The sequence below is a fragment of the Patiria miniata genome, unplaced genomic scaffold (genome assembly GCF_015706575.1).
Source record: "Patiria miniata isolate m_02_andy unplaced genomic scaffold, ASM1570657v1 HiC_scaffold_26, whole genome shotgun sequence".
NCBI classification, from domain to species: domain Eukaryota; kingdom Metazoa; phylum Echinodermata; class Asteroidea; order Valvatida; family Asterinidae; genus Patiria; species Patiria miniata.
Window position 1 is genome coordinate 2,993,184 of NW_024037065.1, and position 16,903 is coordinate 3,010,086.

Below are 16,903 nucleotides of genomic sequence, written 5' to 3' on the forward strand. Positions count from 1 at the left end.
ACGAAAATAACACCGCTCTGAAAGAACGTGCGTGGCGGTTTCGTGCCCTGCTCCACACGTACACGGGATCACAATAAGTAAACGCGGAGTAAAGGCACCCGACTATAATAAACTGGTTGCGTGTCTTTTCGAAACAGGGAAGTAAAACGATGTTTCATGTAAACGCATTAAAAATAAGACTTCGTCGGGTTTTTATTGGGGGGGGGGGGTCCTACTAAGTGTTTATGCTGGCAATGCAATAACTATTTCTTAATCATTGTGGGGATTTATTGGGAGGGGTGGGGGAGTACAAATTCGCAAAATAAATTATATTTTTGGCTTTATCTTAAGTAGGAAAGTAGACATGCATGACATGAACCTGAAAACAAATACAAAACATGTATAAAGAATCAAGTCGTCTCTTTTCTTGACTGAAATTCTGGGAAACACTTTATTCATGAAATCACAATTACATACTTTCAGCTGCATTTAGTTAAACATTAAGGTATACTGAAACACTTTAATATTTGAACCACTTTCAGTTTCCAAGAAAAAAAACTTTACAAATGAAAGTTTCTCACAACATGGAATAACTTACAAATATAGATCTAAAAAAAAAATTGAACATGAAAATTAAGGCACAGTTTCTTTATTGTGTGAGGTTTTTAATGCTCTGGAAAACACTGATGTACAATGTACATGTACATGTACAGTAACTATACTCTTGCGACATGTATAGACCATGAGCTTATAAAATTCCACGTGTCAGCAATTTGTTTTAAGGCAAGATTATTCAACCGCTCCAGCCCTTGGCAATAACAATAAATTGTATTTCTTAATAATTACAAGGGTAAGAATGCAGGCGTATAAGAACAAATAATACATATTTAAGATTGCAATGGTTACAAACTAACAAGCAATCAATACTGTTCAGGCTAGTTTCCATCTCAACGTAAGAAACGCAAAGTGAAACAAAAAAAGGGACCAAAACTGCAGAACAGATAATATGGAAACATTTCATCTGGAAGTGTCGCCGACAATTCAGACAGATGCAAACTGTTTCGCAGACGATCAGCAAAGTTGCCAGTGGTTCATAATGTTACGCAGTCTGCGTATTTTCAGAACATCGATATGGACTTCGAGTGCAGTGTACAGTCGTTCGCAGAGGTTTGTATTGTATTATCGGTTTTCAATATACAGCATAAAGGCTACTGACATTGATTAATTTGTGAAATAAAACTGGAAGTTGATATTTAGAGAAATTTGATTGAACTGATTATTTTTTTTCACTGTAATGCGTCATTTTTCTTACCGGGCAAATTTACATGCGTTGCAGTCTACACGTCATCAAACAAAACCTTTTGTGCTTCCAAGTCATCATGCGTTCTTTCCAAAATGTGTACATTACAAAATGTGTCCGCATCTAGCAATGCTTGTTCTTCTTGCTATGTGAACAAGATGGCGCATATTAAATGTACCATGAAAGTGCTTATTCCTCAGGTTTTTTATCAACGAACAATACATGCAATATTCCATGCGACATGGCGTAAGAATCCCCGTCGCCTGATTCGTCAGTTTGTGAGTTGTTGATCACACGTCATTGAATTAAACATGCAAAATCCGGTTGTACCACAAAAATTGGAAAGTTCAATCCATGGTAAAATAATAGAGTTCCATTAAAATTGGTCATGTTCATCTTCCAGTGCGGATGTTGTGTCCAACCATCTTGACAGGGAAAATGGGTAAATCACTCTGCGTACTTGACCTAGAGGGTATATTAAAGAAAAGAGAAAGGAGAGAAACATTATAATCAATCAAAATACATGTACATTTACAGGGAAAGACCTAATATTAAATTAGGTTAGTCATTGCAAAAATGTTTTAAAAAAGACATGAATCTGGGACTGAGATTAAAGTGAGAATTATTTCCACTTTTGTTAGGAAATACTTAGAAAATTAATTTTCTTGATTCTTCACACTCATAGACTTTGTACACAACCGCTGAATTAAGTGGCGCCTGGATACTACATTCTTTCCTAATGCATAGCCTAGATGCACATGGGATGTATTTGTTTTGTACTTGATGCGACATGCAAAGTAACGGGTAGGAACCTATTGTCGACATCGGTCGCGATGCACCCACGTACGAACATATACGTAGTGCCGGTTAGTAATACACACTGCATACACGACTGACGTCATCCAAATCAGACGTTGCCGACCAAAATCATGCAATTTTCGCGTATATTTCGCATCAAAATATAAATCGCCCACAAAACCTGCAGAGATGGGAATAGTACGGTTCGAAAGCATAACTCTTCAAGAGTCCAGGAATCGACAAATTCTATCCAACAATATCCCGAGGTAGTCAGGATCACTCAAAACGTGCAGGTAGTGTTGAAAAAAAGGGTTTTTATACCTCATTTCGCAAGCCTAATTAATCACCTTTACAACAATATAATCACTAAAAATGGTATCATTCGACGCCGAAAATAATATTCTTTCACTCACCCCTCCATGTTGGCCCAACACTGCCGCGAAAACGGGTTTCTCGTCGATCTTCCAGGGGCACTGCCGAACGCTCGCGAAACCTCGTGAATTATCGAAGGTCCGAGACCGTACAACTCGCTGCAAATAAAACTTCGCTGTGTGCCTCATTATCGAGCACGCTGCGCGCTGACTGACGACTGTAGTCTAAAACTATCAATAGACATACATGTACGTAGTCTGGTTCCCTAGACCTGACAATTATTCCTGACGCTGACGTCTCAGCCTCGACTCCATGGGCGCGTAGATTCATCACGAATAGTCAGAATCTTTTGGTCTGGTAACCAAGTGGGTGATTTTTTGTGAACTCGCCATGCTCGCACTGTCGGAGGGGTAGCGATATCACACGTCGATATTATGTGGTGTACAAAGTGACCGACAAAGTCTATACTGAAAACTTCGACAATTCTACATATTTCGCATGTATTTATTTTCCGATGAATTTGTGGACTTTTTCAGTGTTTTTACTGCATTTTTCAAAAATACAATATAATAAAAAAATCCAGGGGGCCTCCAAAAAGGAAGACTTTTTTTTTTTTTTTTTACTTTGCCTAATGCAATTTGATTTTATAGTCACAGCATTGTACAAAATATAATTGCTAATCTGTATAATGTTTCAAATTCCAAGAGCTGGTGTGGTAATGCTATATAACTCAGTCGGTACGCTTCTTTTATTTCCTTTATTTTCTCAATCAGATCCTTTACTTTCCATACATGTTTCTCTACTCTTTTTGAAAGATTCATACCCCTGTAGGATAAAGTCCGAGATCCATTCGTTACAGACTGTTCTGGTTCCTTTTCCAATGCACGGAACTGCTTCAACAGAAGTAGACGGCAACCTGTCTAAACTTTCGTAACTGTAACCACTTCGTAACTTGAAAGTTGAAGCTGTATCGGAGTAAACTGGGGCCCAGGTTAACCCAAGTTAACTCGACATGTCAGCCAGGTTCATTGGACTGTACACAGTTTAATTAACCTGTAGGCTACCCAAGTCCACCCATACAGCCATGTAAAACCCTCCGTCGGTGGGTGCCTTAAACTCAAAATGGGGGGGGGGGGGAGGGGCATACTACATGCATGCCTTTTGGCATACACTTTCTGACGTTACTGCATGTTAAACCCCCAAGCACAGGTATAACATGTAACTTGTTGGATATTGAGACAAGTTTGAATTGAATTTTTATTTTTTTATTTGTTGCATTTTAGATTGACATTCAGCTAGTAGTTGGCTGGTGCATGTGCTTTTCATCATGAGCGCAAACTTTGTCTTCAAGTAAGTGTTATTTAGTGTTGTCAGATTGGGATAGATGGACTAAAGGGACGAGAGAACCCTCTGCTTTAGATTAGTTTCCATATTATACGTGTATACATGTATGTCCTGCCCGAGAGGGTAATAACAAGAGAATATGAAGCATTGTTCAGATTTGTCATAAGCGGGGGCCGGATTTAGAATTTCACAGCATGGTCTTTATGCACTTACCCCAATTTATTTGTTTTTGTTTTATTTTATAGGGTCATGGAATATCTGGCACTCTGATTAGGACCACTGAAAGCAAAAAAAACAGAAATCGTTGAGATTATTTCAGTCCATTCATGTGCATGATCAGAAATATAACGTGTAGCCATAAAAGTAATTTGGATTTTTCATTACCGCACTCAATTATTTTCACACAGCCAAATTGTCTTTTTATTTGGACTTTGCATAATGCCTGCTCAGTATTGGTGGGAATTATACACCATATAAAGTTGGGAGTTGAAAATCCAAAATTAATTTACTTTTACCTAAAATGTAATGAGGTTTGCATGTAGTATTTGCTTTGCAGAGAAAAACACATTTTCGTCACTCATAAAACACTACAGGCATGGGCATTGTGCACAAAAAAAATACTTTGCAATATAAGTGGTTGTCACAAATTTCTTGCAAAAGTGCGAGCATATTTGAATCACATTAAATATAAACATGAGGCGTTTTGGATTGAGAATTGCAGCAGACGCAATAGAGTCCAAAACAGAAATGTAGAAGGAATTATACATGAGGATGATGTTGATGATGATGATAATGACGATGATGGCAATAATCCTGGTCAGAACAACCAAAATGAGCAAATAAATGAAAACCATGAAGTGAGCTCATTGTTGCTTGGTTTAAGAGAAGAGTTAAAGACCTCAACCAGTGCATGCACCTATGTTGCCAATGGGATGGCAGATATTATGAGATCGTATCGTGAAGATTTAAGTGCAAAAGTACACGAAATAATAGGGAGAGGTGGTGCTAATTTTCAGAACCTTGAGCAACTTGACCTTGCAACTGCATTAGGGGAGTCAAATTATGAAAAGGCATTGAGGGTTTTCTCAGCAGATCGTCACATATAAGAGAAAAATAGCAGCAGAGCAGTTTGGATACGTGGAACCAGTGGAGTATATCCTTGGCCAGGGTGAACTAAACAATGCAGTACATTTCAGTTCTTTCAACTGTCAAGGCGTTACTTGATAAGGATGATGTCTTTGCAGAAGTTTATAACGGCCATTTATAACTCCACAAATCACATGAATCTTCAAATTCAGCTGTATTATGATGACTTTTGTGTAGGGAATCCTCTGGGCAACAAAGTCAAAGGGTTGAAGTTTGGTGCTTTTTACTACGTTCTTGGAAACATATCACCAAAGTATAGGTCAAAGTTGCAAAGTATACAGCTTGTTTGTCTGTGCTTGACTTCCCACATAAAAAAGTATGGAATGAGCAAAATTGAAGAACCACTAATACGAGATATTACAGCTTTGGAGACGGATGGTCTAACGCTGTACAAAGATGGTGTAAAGTATTCTATGTATGGGACTGTAAGCTTTTTTAGTGCAGACAACCCAGCTGCTCATGCAAAAGGGGGCTTTCAAGAACACTTTAACAGTGGACGTGTTTGTCGTATCTGCAATGTAACCTCACAAACCCTAAAGAGACACTTCAACAGTGAAGGTCTGGAAATACGATCCAAAGAAGCGTATGACCAACAGGTTCAACTTGTAGTGGAAAATCCTAATCTTGCATCATTGTATGGTGTAAAGCGTGATTCTCCATTTAATCAGTTACAGTACTTTCATGTAACTAGTGGGCTCCCTTGCGATATCACTCATGATTTTTTTCGAGGGCATTGTACCTGAAGTCATGTGCAATACCATCACACACTGTGTTCATGAGGGCTATTTCTCACTTAATTATTTGAATGGGCAAGTTTCAAACTTTCCCTACGATGCAAGTGACAAGAGAAACAAACCAAGTGTGATGTCATCCCAGATTGGAAGCTTCAAGGTTAAACAAACAGCAGCACAGTCTTGGTGCCTGCTATGTTTACTGCCCCTCATGGTTGGCCATGCAGTTCCTTTTGGAGACAGCAAGAGGGTAGCTTTATTGCTCCTTCTCGATGTTGTGGAGTATTGTGTGATGCCTAAAGTGACCAGAGTGACATCCGAATTCTTTGCCTTTCTCATTGATTTGTTTCTGCCTAGCTACTACACAGAGTATCCAGATATTTACATGAAACCTAAGTTTCACTTCATTGTGCACTACCCAAGGCTTCTTTTGGAGTATGGTCCACTAATACATTGCTGGACGCTTCGTTTTAAAGCGAAGCATATCTACTTCAAACAGGTAGCATGGAGGACCATAAATAGAAAGAATATCCTGAAAACTCTTGCAGAGAGACACCAGTATCATCAAGCCTGGTACTTGTCTAAATCACAATCAGACAAATATCTCACCCAAGAAGTAATTGAACACTCTGGAGGAGAACTGAAGCATGTCAATGAATTGCCAAGGCATGTGCAACAATTGATCCTTCCTCTTGTAGGTCAGACCGATGTGTACAAAGTAAAGCATGTAGCATGTATTGGAACATGGTACCGTTCAGGGTCTGCTGTTGTTTTGGAAAAGCTGGAGAATGGGTACTGCTTTGGAATCATTCAAATGAGCTTCATTATTTCTGGAATTGTACTGTGGCGAAACAGGGTAGTACAGACTGCAGCGAGTCTAACAGAGCGTGGTTAGCCATCCCGAATTCAAGAAAGTCGGAATCATGGAGGGACGCCAAGGAGGCATCAAGATGCCGGTGTCCATCAACAGGAAGCTGCTCCCTGGGAAGTGGGGGCACGGGCCGCAACCAGCGGCCCCGGCTTCAGCTACGGCGAGTCGGCCGCCGAAGAGTCCGTCTAGAGAGGCGGTTATTTCGCTCTCGCCCTGTCCCATATCACCCTTGGTAGGGCGCACATCATCACCCATCATCCGTCTCACCGGAAAGCCCAAGGCGTACCCGAGCCAACTGTTGGAGGCACGAGGTGCAGAGACGTCCAGAACCCCTGAATCTATGCCTCCTCGCAGCCCCATCACCCAGGCGGGATCTGAGCTGGCGGAAGCCGTCCACGAGCCACCGGTGAAGAGGATGCGGCAGGCCATAGTTGAGGAATGCATATTCCGCAACACCTACCTAGATGGGAAACTGGTACACGAGGATATTATGGACGCTTCATTTTTTATAATTGTATTAAGGATGTCGGTCTCACACGGCACTTGTCGTGTGGGTAAACATCAAACATCGAATTTAGTTATATTATAATTGTATAAATATATGGGCCCTGTTTCTTATAATTGTATTAAGCTATTTAATCCGGGACGGATTAAGCTTTGCCGGGGCCTGTGTGGCGAAACAGGGTAGTACAGACTGCAGCGAGTCTAACTAATTAATTATTCATGCGCGCCGAGAGCATTAATATTAATAGTGCGCGCCTTGACCAATCACAGACGCGCATTTGCACAGGTCTGGGTGATTTAGCGTGGTGTTGCGACATCGCCCGGGCAGTTCGGAAAATGGCGTCGAGTCTAGCACACATGTAGTTGTTAGATTGTCGCAGGAAAACAAAAGAGCCTAACGCCAGAGTCTGCGCCATTGTTTTCGCGGAGTTGGTGAGTGGAATTGTACTGGGGTGATTTAGTATATTTATTGGGTCCGTATCAGTGTTAGAACAAGAGAGCAGGAGTTGTTAAGCCTGTGGGTTATTGGCTAGTGGGTCTTTGATTTGTGTTGATTGCCTGTCGACTCTTGAGCACCCTATGGTGAGAGAACGACGGGGAGGCGATCCTATGTGTAATCATTGAACTAGTTTGGTTATCAGGGTTGACTCGTTTCGTGCTCTGAGTTCTTGTGAAGGTTACCCGAACCTGTGTGAGGGTTACCATTGACTGATTAGTCGATCCTGACCTAGATAACAATCCCCGTAGCTGTATGAGGGCTATTGCTGTGCATTGGGTGCGGGTTACATTTGGGTCTAGACTATAGTGGGCCTTGTGTGAATGTGAGGGGTAAACCAATTGATTAGGAGATAAGTGAAGCTCGGATTGACTGGAGGGATTGCTTGTGCCGCTTGTTCTAGACCTATTGTTTTGGTTCCCGATGAAGTGCAACCCTAGTTTCCTTGAGCTTCCTGTCCCCTGTAAGGTTTACCGGGTGTAGCGTTCTCGGGGTCGTGTGAGGGTTATTACAATTCTCTGGTTGGTCTATCCCGTGTTGCCTGTACTATTTACACACATTGACCCTGGCAGTGAGGGTTATTGGGATTGTGTAAGGGTTATTATAGTTCAGTACCCCCATTGTGCAATTCCTCAAGGTTTCCTGAAGGTTACCTCAATTCAGCTGAGGGTTACTCTGGTGGCTGTGCGGGTTATTAGTCGTGGTGCAGTTGACCACGTGAGGGTTATTAGTCGTGGTGCAGTTGACCACTATAACGTTATCACAAGTGAAGGTTATCACCTGTGAGGATTATACCCTATATCATTCCAAAGGGTGCAGTTGACCCTTATGTGAGATATTAGGATTATTACAACTGTGTTTTATATAATTGTATAAATTGATTGATTGTTTATATAAAGATTATTGAATAGTTGATCAGAGAATAAGACCATTTATTGATCGTCCTTGAAAACATTTGTCTCTGTGATAATTATTTGGATCATTGTGAAGGTTATTATAATTAAATTCTCAGTCACAAAACGGTGGTATATTTCCACCAAACGAACAGCCCCTAGGCTTAGTCAACCGTTCGTTAATTGTCCCCCCTTTCGTTTGGGTAGCCGCTCACCCGTTCGTTAGGCTAATAAATATTTTTGTGGGATAATAGGTGTGGGTTGGAGTCCTGGGATAAACAAGATCAGTCCCCTGGGTTCCGCTAGCCCCCCGGTTCCGCCACAGTACATATTCTGTGCAAGCCTGTCAAGACAACAGACTATGTGCAGCATGTTCATGCCTATGCAATATATAATGAATGTGACACTGAATTCAAATTGCTGAAAGTGACAGAATTGGCAGATTACTATCCTCTTGGTGTATATAATACAGACTATGCAAAGCTCATCGTCATTAGGCATCACATTTTGTAAGTTGTTCAAAGCTGCATGTTAAAACATGAACATGTGCACTGTTTTTTGGTGTGCAAATGAAAAGGAGAACATGTACATGAATGGAGTTTAACCTCAACGTATTAACCCTCCAATTTTATCAATTTCTGGGTATCCATATGGTTTAACCCTGTGTGCACTTTGATGTACACAGGTTTTTGTTGATGTGGAATGACACTAAGAAAATAACAGATGTGCCAGACAAAGAAAAGGTGCAATTATAAGACCTTGAGAATCGAGCCCTTGAGATCTTCCCAGAACTGGAAGGACAAGCCATACAGCTTCAGCTATGGAATGCTGACTTTGAAGAATTCATCAATGTTGATCCAGATGAAGAGATCCTGCCAATGTCCAAAGTGAAGATAGTTGTTCCAAGCATCCTTACTCTACCAGTTACTATTCCATTAGCTGTGATACCGACACAGAAAGATGAACAACCGTAAGTGTTGTCTTTTCCCTTTTGAATTAGTTTTAATGGGTTGTGTATCGTACAAATCTATCCCACACAAGCCTGTTGTTATTAGGAAACCAGCCTCAGGTCAGCTAGTTTCTTTCTTTTTTTTTTGGTGGAAGATTTTAAAAGAATCCAGTTGGGTTTGGCCTTGTTTGTGTTCAGATTTTGGGCTGGTTCAGAGCAGTTTAGCTGTTGGAAGAGAAAGCGCCCTTTTTTTTTTTAAAGTTCTCCCATTTTCGAAAAGTGAAACCAGTCATTTTGGAACGTGCATTTCCTTGCAATTATATTTGAGAAAATTTTTACTCTGGGATGCATTTCATTTACATGATGAATACGCTCTACCCCCTCCCCACCTCCCCCCGCCACCTAATGTACATGTAATCTCGAAAACATCCCCTCCCCCTTCCCATCCACTGTATTGGCTAGAAATCCACACTCTGGGTGTGCATTTTATTCATTTGGTTGAAATCTGGGCGTGCATCCCCTATATACCTACATGTACTGCATGTAATTTTTGCTCAAAACTGGGTGTGATTTTTGAAAATAGGGAGTGCAAAACACTCCCTCTAGGTGGCTAGCTAATACACTGTTCCCATCACTGCCACTGCATGTGAGTGACCACAACAGGGTCCCAAAAAACCCTCTTTTTGCCACTCACAGTCCCTAACTGGATGCATAGAAATGTACTAGGGACTCCATTGTTCGTGTCCAGAGTGATACAGGGGATATTCAGTAGCGTAATTTGTTCCGCACTTTCTTGTTTTCAGAGAAGTGAAGCCATCAAAAGTATCTTGGTTGATCAACACCTTCAACTTACCCGAGCTGCCAGATCTCATAACCAACAAAATACAAGCGAAAGAAATCTTGTCATCTGCCAATGAGTCAGTGATCCTGGACACCATCTTTGAGGCAGTTCAACCTCATACTATGTGAGTTAATGTTCATTACTGTCTTGTAATGGGAAATAATGTCTACGGTACTTACGAGTCATGATTTGTCCACATGGTACATATGGGCCTTCCTAATTCAGAATTTTTTTTAGGAAAGCGCACATTCCAAACACTGTGAAAATCCACTCAGTCAAAATATCCAGTTTTCGGTTAAAATTTAATCCAACGTGGTTCAACTACATTTTAAGCATGTCCATGATGCCTTCACATAAACCCCATTTCACAGTAAAGAGGTCCAAATCCAGTCTTGGGCTGGGACTACAGTAGATGTGAAGACAGCTTTAATGAGTATCTGTTGTTAACGTTTATCTGTTTGTCAAAATTACTTAGTCATGATTATTTTCAACTTTTATACATCATAGGTATCCAACACCATCAGACTATGTGCAGCTCGTAGAACAGCTGCTGTTGAAGTATCCCCTTGTCACTGACTTGAATATGGCAAACCTAAAGGTATAATTCTGCATTCTTTGCAGCTCAGCATGACCAAATCAGTAATACTGTTGCTTATAACTACATGCAAAAGAGGAATTAGACGTGAGATGGAAGTATCAACTTGTAGTTACACACCACAATTTACACATGCTCCATCACATTTTCTTTACATGTTGTAAAGGTTGGACCAAAGGTCTGGCATTTGATTTAGAAACACAAAACCACAAGTCGTGGTCCCACTTGACTCTGCATGCATCGATCAACCTTTGAATAGTAGAAGTTGTGGCTTGAAAACCTGTACAGGGATGCCTGTCATACAATGCAAAATGCCAGAATATTCAAAGGGTTCTCATAAAACTCTGCCTAGCCTGGCCCTGCCTAGCTGTGAGTATGCATGATTGGAACCAAGACAAGTACATGAATCAAAAATAGGAGTAGCAGTAGTGAAAACGTAACTAATTCCTCAAATCTTACAATATAACTGCATGCTTCTGAAGCTCAAAGGGTTTTTTCCAGAAGTGAAGCCTCTTCTTAAATCCTTAATAATGGATGTATACAAAGTTTCACTGAATTGATTTTAATTCTAGATATGTCCACAAGTGGGCCAGTTATCTGTGATGTGCAATATGATAACAATGGGGATGTCTCTATAGTCCTACGTCCCATTGGTCCTACAGCGTAGCCAGGATTTTGTCAGGGGGGGGGGGGCACCGGCATAATATGGGGTGCCACCAAGGGCGGACCTGAAACAAAATTTCCAAGATTACCCATGTGCACCACATTCTAGCCAGGCACGATAGATCGAGGAAAACATTGTCCTACATGTCAGTACTGAACCAGTATTATTTTTCATTGGACTAATGGGACGTACGACCAATGGGACGTAGGACTATACAGAGATGTAACCGTAAAAACCAGAATTCAAATGGTGATCAGCCACTCAGTGGCTTTGTGTGGCTTCAGGGTATCATCAATTTGTAAAATGTTCAACTGTGACTTTAATATTAACAAACACTTCCCACCACAATGCAAATTCCATCTTTAGAAACAAACTTTTCCCACCAATATATATTAAGAAAATAGAAAACCATGAACTCGCCCCGGCTATGAACAAGGTTTGATTTAACATCATTTGGTTATTTATTTCAGGAAATGTGGCTACAGAAACTGAAGTACAAGTTCCAGAATACTCGGAAATGGAATCCAACTGTCAGGGAAATGTTGGAGGTAAAAAACAGGAAACGAAAACAGCCACCAGCACCTAAAGGCACTCACCCTAAGAAGATGGCTCCAAAGTATGCACCGATGTGGGGTTTGCAGAATTACCTTCCCGATCGCTTGGAATCAGAAGACGAGACAACAGTTTCTGCTCGCAATAAATGGCTTCAGATAGAGATTGCAAAGAAGAGGCCAGACTACAAGGAAGTAGGACGGCAAATGGGTCTCACCTTTGCAGATCGGAGACGGGACATTGTACAGGGGGAATCAAAGCCAATTAGCCAGAGAAAGAAGCAGTACCCATGGCTCTTCAATGAGCATGAGGTATGACATTAAAGTGGTTTTTATGTTACTTTACTACGTGAGACACTTTTAAGTAGGGTCTTTTAGTTTTTTGCCCTTTACCGACGTATATATGTTGTCCAAGAGCTTACCAAAAATTCACAAGCTTACTCAGATGGGACTTGAACCCACGACCTACCTGCTTTCTAGTGCAGACATCTTAACCACTTGACCACTGAGCTTACCGGGGTCGGCTTGCTGGTTCGAGTGACATGTAGCAGGGGGTACTGGGGTCAAACTTTCAAAAGATGGACTTTGCATCGAATCAACCAGCCGACCCCGGCAAGGTCGATGGTCGAGTGGTTAAGACATCTGTAGTCTGCACTAGTAAACAGGAGGTCATGGGTTCAAGTCCAACTAGGCCTAGCCAGACAGTCCAGACATAGCCTGCAAAGTTCTGCAGCCAGTCTTTAGTTAGTTTTTGATATAGATCACTAGAAATTTAATATTTCTTTACTTGTTTATTGGCTAATAATAGTAAAGTACAATATTCCATGTCTTGCATATGCATAGCAGATGGCGAGTTGTATGCGTTGGGCATCGTGCGACCATGTATCCATCTTGCTATATGGCTGTATCATACTTTGCAAAAACTCTATTGTTAAAAGCCATTACAGACTGGGAGGATAATTATTTCCAATCTATCATATAGTTGTTGGCGGAATTCCATAGGATCCATGGGTCTTCCCACTTGAAGTCGCTGCTGCAGAAGGGGCTGGACGAAAATGCAAGCAGCATTTTGGAATGTTACATTGCAAGGCGAAATGAAGAAAGCTTGATCTCTGCAAATCATGGTCCTTGCAGTAAGTACCATTCATAAATACTTGTGGCAGTCTCACTCTACTGTTGTGGGCATGACACTGCAGTGAACCACTCAAGTCCTTATGTTGTCATGCTTACAGTACTTTTACATGTGAGCAACTTCCACAAACATCAAAGATAAATGTTTTTTAAGTAATATCAACAGTAGACAAGATTTTATGAATGGAATTGAAAGTGTGCTTGATTGTGTTTAAGCATGCAGTTTATAAGCAGTGACGGGCCAGTACTCTTTTATACTCAATAACCAGGCACCTTCCTTATTAAAACAATTCAAGTTTACCTATTCTTCACAACACCTTTAATCCCTCAGCAACATATTTTGAAAGGAAAAGCTTACGAAGATGTTAGGGAGTTGAAACAACCAAACAAATTGTATGACTGGATTTAAGGCATATCGGTTGATTTTGCTCCACACCTAATTAAACGAATTCATTTCATGAACTGCTGAAGTTAAGTAACATTCCCTTGGTTTGTAGTTCATGTGTGAAATTTTGAATGCACAGCTCAGCTTTTTGATGTCATTTTTATCATTCAGAGTGTGAGATGGCGACAGCCATAGAGGTTTTGCCATCCTTGCTAAAGGAAAACGTGAAAGACATGTTCTCTTCAAAGGTACGTACAACCATACTTGTCATACCTCTGTCTTGAATACTGTTTTCCACTGCCCCTGAACGATCACATGACTGTGACAAAAATGCATGTTAAATTCGAGACATCACTGGCCTGATGATATTGTGCACACGCCCATACACATGTGTGCATAAAACTTCAAACCCACATGATTGATGTCAGGGGAAATACTTAAGTTTTTTTACATGGAGACAATAATGAACAAATATTCCTTTCAATGTTGCCCTCACTTTTCGTCATCAACACAGAGATATGACAAAACAACTAAAGACTGCATTATGTGGGACATGATGTTTTGAACATCCGCAGGGACACAAATCACCCCTGGCATTGCCTCGGGTGCTATGCATTCCTTGGGTGTTTAAAACATCATGTTGTCCCACATCATCGATCATCATCATCATCATCATGTCCGATTCAATTATACATCAGAAAAGGGCTGAAATTAAACAGGTTTTGCATATTAAACAGGGTTTGGCCAAATAACCCGCATAACCATGCATGGTAGTTATGGGAATCCCCAGGTTGGGAGAAAGTTAGCAAAATCTGGCAACCCACGTCTCTCATAGGAAATACAATTGATGTTGGACTGTATTTTAAAGAATTTGGTTACTCCAACATATGTTATGTGCAGAATCAAGTACTGTACGTGGTACATCTTTGTCTGATATCACTCTGCAGTCGGCAGCCCTCGATTAATTATATCATGAGTAGTGAATGTTTCATTTTGCCGGCCGCAACACTTATTTTCCCTTCTTCATGAACCAGTGAAAAGCAGTAAGGCTTACATCATGTACATTCACAGTGAAAATGCTGTGAAGAGTCCTTAATCCATGCAGAATTAAGGATGCAAGTTTTTCACTGACTGTTTACAACTGAACTGATGTGCAGAATGCTTTTGTGTGATCTTTTATAGTTTATCTTTGCAATGAAGAGGATCTTATTAAATTTGAGATATCTTTTTCTTTCATTGATTATTTTTATAAGAATGAGGAAAATGGACATGCAGTCTTCATCGAAATGAATAACCATTCACCATCCGTGGCTACAGAGTTCAGGATCATTGCCGAAGGGGAGCTCATATGTACCGTCGATGACATCATCACAGCAGTAGCATGCTATTTGTCTGTATTTTACACATTCCACCTTCAGTACATTTCGTCTCTTGTTAAAACAATTACTTTTTACCAGTTTGCATTGCTGAAGATCAACGATAATTCACCAGTTGAAAAGCCTGCTTTAACACTCAAGGCACGCCTTGACAGGAACAGAGCTGTCACACGAGCAACACGCAAAAAGTAAAGCCTTTCATCTTCATGATGGCATGCAGGCAATTTTCAATACAGTTCATATGCATGATAAAATGTTAAAATCAATTTGTCCAACTGCATTAGTGTTAATTCAACCAGTGCATTATCGTTCATCTTTATGATGGCATGCAGGCAATTTTCAGAACAGTTCATATGCATTTTAAAATGTTAAAATCAATTTGTCCAACTGCATGTATAAGTGTAAACTCAACCAGTGAATTATCGTTCATCTTTATGATGGCATGCAGGCAATTTTCAGAACAGTTCATATGCATGTTAAAATATTAAAATCAATTTGTCCAACTGCATGTATAAGTGAATTATTGTTCATCTTTATGATGGCATGCAGGCAATTTTCAGAACAGTTCATATGCATTTAAAATGTTAAAATCAATTTGTCCAACTGCATGTATAAGTGTAAACTCAACCAGTGAATTATCGTTCATCTTCAAGTTTAGTCCACTGTTGAATTTGAAATTCGGCTCCTTTGTTGGGCAGTGTATGCTGACTTTGCAAATATTGATCAATTGTAATTATATATCGTTCATTGATGAATTTGTGAATTGTTGGCAAATAAATTCATGAAATTGAATTGTTGAGAATATGTGGTAGACTAATTTTTGTTGTTGCAGACTGATTACTAGTGTCGCAGTATTAAATTAAAGACTAATTAATTTTACCAAATTACTAATTATTTTGGGGATTACTAATTAAATTTCGTGCATTACTAATTATTCAAAAAATAAGTCAAATTAAACCATTTTGAAAGACTAAATACTATTAGTCATTACACCAGTGTAATGACTAATCTTCCAACTTGGTGACTAATTAAAATTGGTCAAATTATACCATGAGAATGACTAATTTGTTTTAGTCAAGTGACTATCTAATGTTTACTGTGTACTGGTAGGTTGTGATAGACATTGGGAGGTCCTGACAGAAGGGCAAAGTGCATGTTCAAAAAAAATGAGAGAGTCAGGGAATGTCCCATCCTCTGTCCTATTCACAACAGGGAGAGGACGCAGTAAGGTCAGGGTTTTCAAATGGCTTTGGGGTGGGGCCAACTACCAACTGCATGCACAGAGCATCCACAAAGCTACCGATACATGTAGCTGCAACGATTTGTCTTCCGCTCACTTTTTTTGGCTGTGACTATCGTATTAGGCACAGGGCTAGAGAACATCACTGTGTGACAGGCATTAGAAAGAGGAAGAAAAAGATCAACATTCTGACTGACCCAATAATAATGATAATAATTTTGCTTATGTGTAGGGCTTTCCATCGTATCAACAATCTCATCAGAGCGCTTTACAATTATTACCCCGTTCATCAGGCCATCGGACCACGCAGTAGCTGATATCAGCACTAAACCGGTCCTCGACCCTCACAGGTACCCATTTGTACTCTTGGGTGGAGAGAGGCAATTGTAGTTAAGTGTCTTGCCCAAGGGCACCAATTCCATTTTTCCTGGTACGGTTCGAACCCATGCAATTTCGTACATGAGGCAAACACCGTAACCACTCGACCATGGAGTTCTACCATGTGACCAGAACCAAATTAGTCGTCTCCTTCACTTTCTTCGTCGTCTCCTTCGTTGTCCTCTTTGTATTCGTCATATTCTTCGTACATGTATTCTTCATCTTCTCCGTTGTCTTCTTCTTCTTCGTTGTCTTCATCTTCTTCATCTTCTTCTTTCTCTTCGTGTACTTCTTCCTCTCCTCCTCCCTCCTGTTGCTCCTCCCCTCCTTCCTTCCCTCCTGTATTGTCCAACTCCAGT

The 16,903-nt window shown here is 40.4% G+C and overlaps 1 long non-coding RNA gene across 1 annotated transcript; it reads right to left on the reverse strand.

The window, feature by feature from the left end:
• Positions 1 to 629: 629 nt before the first annotated feature.
• LOC119734055 lies at positions 630 to 2,574 on the reverse strand. The gene is made up of 2 exons (XR_005272020.1): positions 2,491 to 2,574; positions 630 to 1,744 (listed from the first exon to the last, which is right to left on the reverse strand). It is a non-coding gene; the product is annotated as an uncharacterized LOC119734055 (long non-coding RNA).
• Positions 2,575 to 16,903: the final 14,329 nt, after the last annotated feature.